At 28.9% G+C, this 9925-nt stretch overlaps 1 non-coding gene across 1 annotated transcript; it reads right to left on the reverse strand.

Annotated features, from left to right (window-relative positions):
* Positions 1-566: 566 nt before the first annotated feature.
* Positions 567-638, reverse strand: Trnah-gug (transfer RNA histidin (anticodon GUG)). Its single transcript has one exon. It is a non-coding gene; the product is annotated as a tRNA-His (tRNA).
* Between the last annotated feature and the right edge of the window lie 9287 nt (positions 639-9925).

The following is a 9925-nucleotide window of genomic DNA, read 5'->3' on the forward strand; positions in this document are numbered from 1 at the left end:
TATTTTACATAATTAAAAATGCTAAAACTAATCTAAGCCAGAATATAAAAAAATCAAAAAGATTTTCAAAATGGTAAAATTATGTATTTGAAAGAGTGATAGTGTTTATATTGCGCTTTTTGTTTTTGTTGTTGATTAAAATATATATTCAACCAACAAAAAAAGAATTCGATAGAAATGAAATATTTCCAGATGAAGCATTATTTGGGTAAGGTTTTAAAATATCATTTTGGGTCTCTAATATGCTAAAAATATCAATTAAAAAAATCACTTATTTGAAGTAATTTTCAAATTTTAATGAATAACTGGATAACTTTCCATAATAACTAGAAAATTCCTTTATGCTCAAAAGTTATTCCTGGCATAAAGGAATCTTTAATGTTATTTATATTATTTTAATTAAAAAAAGTTAGGAATAAAATTGTCTTAAGAATAAACGAAAATTAAAAGACAAATTATTAATTTATAATATTTCTGTATAATAAATAATAAATACATTATAAGAATAAAGAGAAACAACAGTAAATAAAAATAAAATGGAAGAGTTGGCCGAAAAAATAAGGACGTGCCGTGACCAGGATTCGAACCTGGGTTATTGCGGCCACAACGCAATGTACTAACCACTATACGATCACGGCGCTGACATCTTGAGTGTAAGAAAGAATGAAGTCCAAAAGCTATTCTTGAAGAACCACTTTTTGAAAAGTAAATATTCTACCGATAGATGGCAGCATATGTATTATTGCTGAATTAAGATTTCATGTGACAATACTCCATGAATATTGGAAAAAATAGATTCTTTTAAATTCCTCGTAATGGATAGAATATTATAACTTTATTACAATATTATTTATTTTTTTTACTTTTTCTCAGAATATTGACTACTATTTTTTTATTTAAATCTGAAAATGCCACTATATGTGTGGTATTGATAGCTATTTGTTCTAAATGCCATTTCTTTAAATTTTTTGCTCAATTTTCAATTTTGTCTTATTGCTTTTTAACTCAACTGAAATTTAATGAAATCTGAATTTCATTCATGTGGAAATTAATGAAAAATATGGTTGATAAATATATATTTTCAGAAATATAACTGCCTCATTTGGAATAAATATATTGTGATTAGTAGCATTTTTTCATGTATTCCTATGTATGAAATTTGCAAGAACAGAAATATTTTGCAAAAACAGAAATGCTCTGTTTAAATAAATTTAGTTTTAATAGCGACCTTTAATCAATGAAGATTATATAGAATACATAATACTCGGATTTGAAATAAATGAGTTGGTCTGGTCTCTTATAGATGGCAGCACGAGTAAGAATTTCCCTCGTTCCTATTTGGTATTTTGAATGGTCCACTCGCGTACCATTCTCAGCTGAAAATGCTTTACAGGAATGCATAACTCAGAGAGAAATAAATACATGAGAAATCCCTTATCACTGACAGATGGAAAAAATAATTCAATATAATAATTCAAATTACGATTATTTTAGAATTATCATTGCTTATATGAAGGCAACAGAGGAACGCTTCTTAAACCATATTCGACAGTGGCACAGGGACGAAGAAAGAGAGTAAAGCAATCCTTGGACTGCTACGAAAATTATTAATATATTCATTTTACATTAAGGAACCAAATATGGCGATCGGAGATTTAAGTACTATTTTCAGGGTGTATTTAGCCTTACTATGCCAATGTATTTTTATTTTTATTTGTTTAGATACGGATTTAGAACTTTTTGGACACTTAATTCAGAAAGTAACATGTTAAGAAATCAGAGGCCAAATCTGAATCTCGACAGAAGCTATCAGAGATCTAAATATATGAGATTTATTTGGGATTTAAAAAGTTCAGTGAAGATCATATTTGTTAAAAACTTCTTCTTAAATTTGATTTCTTTTTAAATTTTTGTTTTGGATTATTTATTTAATTATCATTATAATATTATTTTAATATTTAAATGTCCAGGAGGTATCTTAAATGCATGCAAGTCGTGCCCATTGTCAAATCATTGAATGTAAAGTGATACCATTTGTGAGTGTGAAACGTGTAAAGAGATTGCGAGGAGCGCATCTACTGTTTTAATGCAGTTTAGAATGAGGTATCCCCTCACTTTTTATTTTCTCTTTATACAATGAGGAAGTATTGTAATCGTCAAAGAATTCGCACTCAAAATTTTGACGAATTTCCACATTTTATTCTGAAAAACATACATTTGGAACTATGTCTGCATGTGAATACGACAACTCCAAAATGCTTTGGGAAGATGGGTGACATTCAATAGCGATCTATTCACATGAAGTTTGTCAATCCGAGTACAAGGGAACACGACAGCTACAAAGTGCAAAGAGCTAGATAGATAAAATTTGGTACAAAGTTTAAGCATCGAAAGTATAGTTTTGTATCAAGTTTGAATCAAATTCGTCAAGGGATTGACAGTTTGTTTGCCTGTGCATTCGCAGACTTGCAAATGTAATAATTTAAAAACGCAGTAAGTAAAATAAATGAAATTTGATACTTGATCTGGCTATTGATATTGCAGTTTGGCATCAAATTTTAGTTTTAATTTCTGGAAAAGAAAAATACATGCATATTTGATTTTTTTTCCACTGTAATATGAAATACAAAATGGTGACATGTTTTATATAGAAAATAAAAATATGAGCACTTACAATCTTGTCCAAGGTGCTCAATTCTTATGTGGGAAGGAAAGGATAGCATCTTTATTACAAAGAATGCGAAAGAGCTTCGGAGAGACTACTCAAGTTAGTTATTGGCTCAGCAACATTAACAAGGCTCAGAAAATCTAAAGGTTCACTTGGCACATAAAGAAGTTCCTTTATCTTTGTATTAAATTTGGAAGCATGTTTTTGCTCGATATTAAATTATGCGAAAAAAATATCACACACACACACACACACACACACACACACACACACACACACACACACACACACACACACACACACACACACACACACACATATATATATAGTTGCACATATATATATTTCAAGACTCCCGAATGGTTTTTTATGTCTTAATTATGGTATCGATTGGTTTCAGTCATTCGTGCCATAAGGCTGCAATTTTTCTTTTCAAATCTCCATATAGTTACGTGTGAATCAGATCAATAAACACTTTTAAAAGGCTTTGGCAAATGTCAAAGGGAAAAAAAATGAGAATTACAATTGTGGATAACGACTTTTGACTTGAAATATTGTGCATTATCATTCTCTTGTCAATATCGCTTCATTTGGAATCTCATGTTATTTTGAGACTGTTGTCAATAAGTGCGAAAATCGATATCAAGATGATGGTAAATTCCAATAATGAATACCATGACTTCGCAAATGAATCCATAACATCGCCTAAGACAGACGATTGAGGCATTTATATTCCCTTGCTTTCACCAATAATGTAGTGAAAATCTGGCTGAAGATTTTGCAAGTTAAAATATCATCCGCCACATCTAACCACATTTCAAAATTGTCTGCCTTAGCTCTTGCATAGGTTTTGAAACAAGAAATGCTTTTGATTGCAGGGCACTTAAATCTAGATTCTGTATGAGGCCACTGAAATCCTCTCCCTTTGAAGTCTTCGAAATTGTTCAATACTATTGAAAAATTTTCTGGAAGCATTATGTGATAATTAATGTTTCATTTCTTTATTCATAATATAATCCAAGGCCTTTTAAAAAGAAAGATCATATGCAAGAAAGATAAAAATTAATATTTACAGAAAAAGAATTTCTGATTCAACTAGCAAAAAAATAATTAACTCATTTTGTCCCTAAGATCAAAACTCAACTTGCAATAACTCAAAAAATGAAATGACTTAAATATACAAAATTTGATATGTGACATTGTGATTACAATTGTACTGCGTCAATGTTTTTTTCAATTTGTTGAGAATAGCGCGATTAAAACACAAATTCCATTTTCAGATACTTTTAAGCACATGTCGGGGATTAATTGCCAAAGATGATACGATAGATTCAGTAAAAACACACAATTTACACAAAGATCAATATTTTATAAATATTGCGCCCCAATGCCATGAAGGCATTCTCTGCCTTACCCAAGATCCACAATTGTTTGCGGGGGTGGGTTATAGCCCTTTTATTAGAGAATTTGCAAGTAAGTTTTGAGAAGACCCCTCCCACTGTTTGGAATTATGTCTGTCAGTCTGTGAACACGATAATTCAAAATCGCTTTGAGCAAGATGGAAGAAATTGAGTATATGGTCTATGGTCTTCATAGCAAATTTATAAATTTTTTATAAAATTTTGAGTAAAAATTCATTGAGAGGAAGTCCGTTTGTCATAATATAAATTAGCGTGATAACTATAAAGTGAAGAGTTCTAGAAGGATAAAATTTGATACACAGGTTTATGGTAAGTGTAAATATGTATCAAATTTTGAATCTCATATGTTAAAAGATTGACCGTTTGTCACTCTGTACTTTCACAAGCATATAAATGTGATAACTCAAAAATGCAATGACTTAAATATATGAAATTTGGTATTTGATTTTGTGATTGCAATTGCGATTCTGAATCAAATTTTGATTTCAGGTATTTTGGGGAAAAAAGGCATTCAAAGTGCAGAATCGGTTTTTTTATACTTATGTATTAACGGCATCTCAGCGATTAATCGCCAAAAATCGTAAACTAAAAGATTCCTTCGTTCGTGGCATGTATTTAATAATACACAAATACATTTATCAGATAGACTATGTGAGAAAGTTTCGCGGAGATGTTTCCATGTTTTGAATTTTGTACATTTATATGTCTTAGAGAAATGCTCTATTTTAATGTCATCGTAATTTTATTTTCAGTGGGCCTATTTACATTTTTTTTTTTTTTTTCAAAATTGTAACATTACTTGGTAATGAATTTGAAAAAAAAAGATTCAAAATTTCATAATACTTATGAAAACGAATTATAGATTGAAGATTAAAAAATAGAAAATATCTAAGATGGAAAAAATATCGCTTTCTTAATTATTTGATAAAATGTGTACTTTTAAAAGCCTTTTTTATGAAATTTGCATCTTGTTTAATGTTATTAATTTTAACAATATTTTTATTGAAGTGTTTTTAGAATGAAACTGTTTGATAAAATTTATTATGCTCATGCCGTTTGGATGATCAACATATATAGTGTCTATGTATTAATGATAGTATAATCAACAGTCATAGTCTTCTGAATTCGAAAAGGAAACAAAGAGAACTTGTTTGTCAAATACAAGTTGGCTGCTGCTTAAATATACTTGTGCAAATGAATTGTGGATCACATATTACTTTCTCGAAATGTCTATTAATTCTTCCTTTTCGGGAAACCACCCGTTGTCGATTCTAGACAATGCATGGAGTGTCTTCTGACATATTTGTTAGAATATAGATCGTAGGTTTAGAAATCTATTTGAAACCCTCACCCAGTTTTAATTTAATTTTTTCACCTTTTCGGCTCATTTGGCTTAAAGACACATTAATGTATGTCTACATGGTCTGTTGCATCTTTTTGGAACACTTGATTGCCAACACTGTCAAGTTCATGTCTATATTTACATTAACAAATGCCTCAAATAAAACATTTGGACTACGATCCTTTTTTTTTTTTTTCGCAATTTTAAATAATTTTAGAAGTTATTTCTCAGGTTCCTCAGTATTCTTTAAAGTTTTTTTTTCACTCATTTCTAAATCCACAAAAATTTCAATAACCCATTTTTTTTTTCGAAAAGATTTTGTCATGAAACCGAAGTTCAAAATGAAATAAGAAAATGAAATATTAAATAATCCTAATTGAATGATGAATGAATGATGTTAAATGAAAAATGTAATGATACTTAAGTGTTGATTTCTTTTCTTAATTTTTCTTTAAAACGTTATGCAATCTGAAAGAAGGGATAGTGAAAATCGTCAAAAGTTTCGACTTCTAAATGCTGGCGTATCTTGACGTTGTAGATTTCCTGTCAGGAAGACATTTTTTTTTTTAAGTTAAAAAAAAATCACTCTTATTTAACTTGACTTGTTTCATGTTTTTCGAGATGGAATGTTTCAATCATTCTAGTACTCATTTCTTACTATGCTAGAGGTTTGAAATGCTCTATACTTGTGTATTCTCAATGACGATATAGTATTTTAATATTTTCAGAACTTATTTATCATTTAATCGTTAATTAAATTAAATTTCGATTGCTTTCCTGGGATGGCATTTGATATTGAGCTTGAGAAGCAATGAATCTCAACATTAAAAAGCAGAAATAAAAAAAATCCTGCTATTTAGTATATAAAAAAGGGCGTTTTAATACGTTTATTTATTAAATTACTTTAATAAGTAAACGTAACGTAAATAATAATTATTATTTGTGTTTATTATTTACTACTTTATCATTACGTTTATTATTTACTTATTATTTACGAATTAGTTAATTTAGTTATGAAAACTATTTACAAAAAAGGAATAAGATAGAAAACTGACATTTTATATGTGAGTTCAACACCCAAATTGGTGATGTTTGCTAAAGTTTGAATGAAATCCGTCAATGGAAACTCTGTTTTATCTATCCTTTCAGGTGAATGTAAACAAGCTGATTAAAAAACTCCAAATCTTCATATATGAAATACTGCATATGATTTCGTCAGTGAAAATCACAGATATGCATCCAGAATAACGCATGTATTATAATGAGTAAATAGATAACTCAAAAACGCAGAAGAGTATATGATTAGATTTTAATAACATAACGTTACACTAAAATTACAATAACTTTCTATATTTTGGATCAATTTCTTTAAATAGTCTGTGCTTGTCCGAATGTTTATGAGAATAAGATCATTGAAAAAGGCCATGATAATCGGTATGTGGCATTCCTTATTACTGCAATTATAAATGTGTATAAAACTTTAATTGAATGGTGTAATAGAAAAAATGAAAGAATTCACACTCGACCTTCTTTTTTAAGCATATATTGCCTATGAGAAAGTTGAGGCAACTCTTCCATTGTTTTTAACAAGAAATCATTATGGTATGAATATTATTTGCAAATTTCATGACCCGGCATGCAAAAATCGTTGACAATGCTTTATAAGTCAGGCTACTGTACCTAGAGCTAACACATTTAGCATGTAATTACTTCTTAGGTAGATACTCACTAAGAAAGATTTTCACAATTTTAATTAGATGTTTAATTAATTAAAAATTAGTGAACATTTTAATGTTTTCTTAACAACTTCAGTGTATATCACACAAAAACTATTTTTTTAATCATTTAAAAAATTTTAAAATGAGCTTTTCAATGATGTGATATTTATTTCTCAGCAAATTTTGCTTTCTGTTATATGAAAAATACATTTAGAAAATGTTACAATCATAAAAAAAAAAAAAAAAAAAATTAGAACTCGAAATTTTGACGATTTCGCCATATTCTAGACCTTCTCGAGCCAGAAACAGACATTTTTTAGAATCGTCTAAAAGCACGATGAATTAAAAAAAAACGAGCAAAACAGATGAAATTAAATGTATAGTCTTTGCATTAAATTTGTAAATTTTTATCAAATTTTGAATAGAGTCCATTCAGAGAAAGTTTTGTCTGCAAGGCTGTTAGAATGCAAATGAACACTGTAACTGTAAAACGCAAACAGCTGGAAAAATAAAATTTAATACGCAGGTTTAGCATTTAAAATGTAAATTATAATGAAATATTAAATCAAATTTGCCAAAGGGTTGACTGCCTGCTTGTCGGTACTTTCGTATACATATAAACTCGATACTCTTAAAACGAAATGACTTAAATGAATGAAATTTGGTAGATGAATTTCTGACCGCTATGTAAAATTTTGGTTTCAACTGGTTGATAAAAAAGGGTCCAAAATAAAGATTCGATTTTCAAATACTTGAGCGTTAATCGCATGCCAAAAATTAATCACAAAAAATATCGCCAAAAAACTTAGATAAGTTCTGTAAAAATACTAGATTCCTACCAAAGTTCATTTGATTAAATTATTAGATTCACGCCAAAGATCAATATTTCGAAATTTTTCGCCAATAACCATTCTAGACATCTGCGGCTTTAGGCAAGGTCCTTAATTTTATGCAGGGATGAAAGTGGCACTTTTATAAGAGAATATTCGTGAAGCGTTTGGAAAAATCACTTCACTTTCTTTCTTTAATTTTCAATATAATTTTACCACAACGTTTTTACTTTATAAAAGTGCGTGCAAATTTGTGAATGTTTTCCTTTCGACGAAACGAGGGGTAAAAAAGTATATTTTTCAGTTCATTATTAAATAATGCTTTAACATATTTCAAAAATTTGAATACATTTTAACTTAAATTTTAGGCTGGAATTCTTTCTGTAATTTGAGGGATATTAAAATCGTAATATTCAAATCAAACCAGTTGAAGACAAGGCAAACGATCATTTATTTATGATTCACTTTATATAATGGATTCGCTTTTGTGTTTTAGATATTAATAAGTTGTTTGATATTGCTGTACAGTATATTACATCCCCCGTCCTTTGGACATTGTGATATTATTTTTATGTTTATGTGTGTTACTGTTTTCTCTATGTAATTTTTAAGACTCCAGATTGGGTTGTTTACTATTTAATTTAAATATTTTATTTTGCTCAGATGAACTATAATGTATACTCTTAATTACCTCCTATTCTGACAATGATTGTAAGCCTTTCAATAAGTAAATAATGGTTCTTTCTCCGGCGATAACCTTTCGGATAGGCAGGTTGTCGTGGGGCAAACCGAAACCAAGGCAAACGAATCAAATATAAAGCATTATCACTTTCCGAAGTTTCGGTCTAGTTCGGAACTCTCTCTTTTTCCACACTTATGTACTAACACACAATCATATTAGGTGCTTGCATGTATTTTGATCAGTGACATCTATTGGTAAACATGCGAAGTATCTATATAATCGACAATGGTTTTGGTTTTTACCAATTTACTATTACTTTAATTATATCATTTTGAAAGTTTTCGATTTAGTATTATTGTTATTCAGTGTATAAAGACCCAAATCATGGAATGCTCCAAATTGCATTTTCGACATTCTTTACTTTTTTTGTTTGTTTTGTTTTGTTTTGTTTTTCTTCAAGAAATTTGCTGCCGAAGCCCCTCAGACACCTTTTAGAAATATATGGAGATGCTGCTCCGTCATATTTCAATTGTCGGTTTTGATTTCAACGATTTAAGAGCCAATGACTAAAATCGATGACAATGACTAAAAACGGCCTGGAGGACTAAACAAATTCGAAAACAATTAATTTCAAGACTTATTGGACGAAAATGGCAAAAAGTTGTAAAAAATGAGGGAAAATATTTTGATTGATATATATTGTACCAATTTTTCTCAATAAATGCCATTTTAAAGTGAAAAAAATGATAAAAATTCATGCAAGAACATAATACTAATTTCTACGAATTTTATAAACTTGTCGAGTATTTAAATCTTCCTTTCATATTAAATTTTCAATTTCTTTCTATCGAACAATTTTATTCAATTTTTTAATCTATTTTCTTTTATCTAACGGCATTCCAATAAACTTTTATAAATATTAAATAAGCTGTTCATCTTTTTTAATTCATCCATTTGCATTATAATAATTTTTTTTTATTATTACTGTATTACATTGATAATAACATAAAAAAATAATATAACTGCAATTAGTGTAACTCAATCGATTCATCTACAATCAAATGAATCGATAACACAAAGAAAGAACAAATATTCGTTTATTGCATTGCTTTATTGAGAATGGAAGCATATAGAGTTGTGAAATGCGTGGTTTTCATACATTATATTTGCACAATCGATTTTCAGAAGGAACATGATTAGAACATCATTTTTTTCAAAAAAAAATAATGAAAATTTTACATTGAAAATGATAATGATCAGTTTA

Source organism: Argiope bruennichi, chromosome 9, assembly GCF_947563725.1.
Source record: "Argiope bruennichi chromosome 9, qqArgBrue1.1, whole genome shotgun sequence".
NCBI lineage: Eukaryota > Metazoa > Arthropoda > Arachnida > Araneae > Araneidae > Argiope > Argiope bruennichi.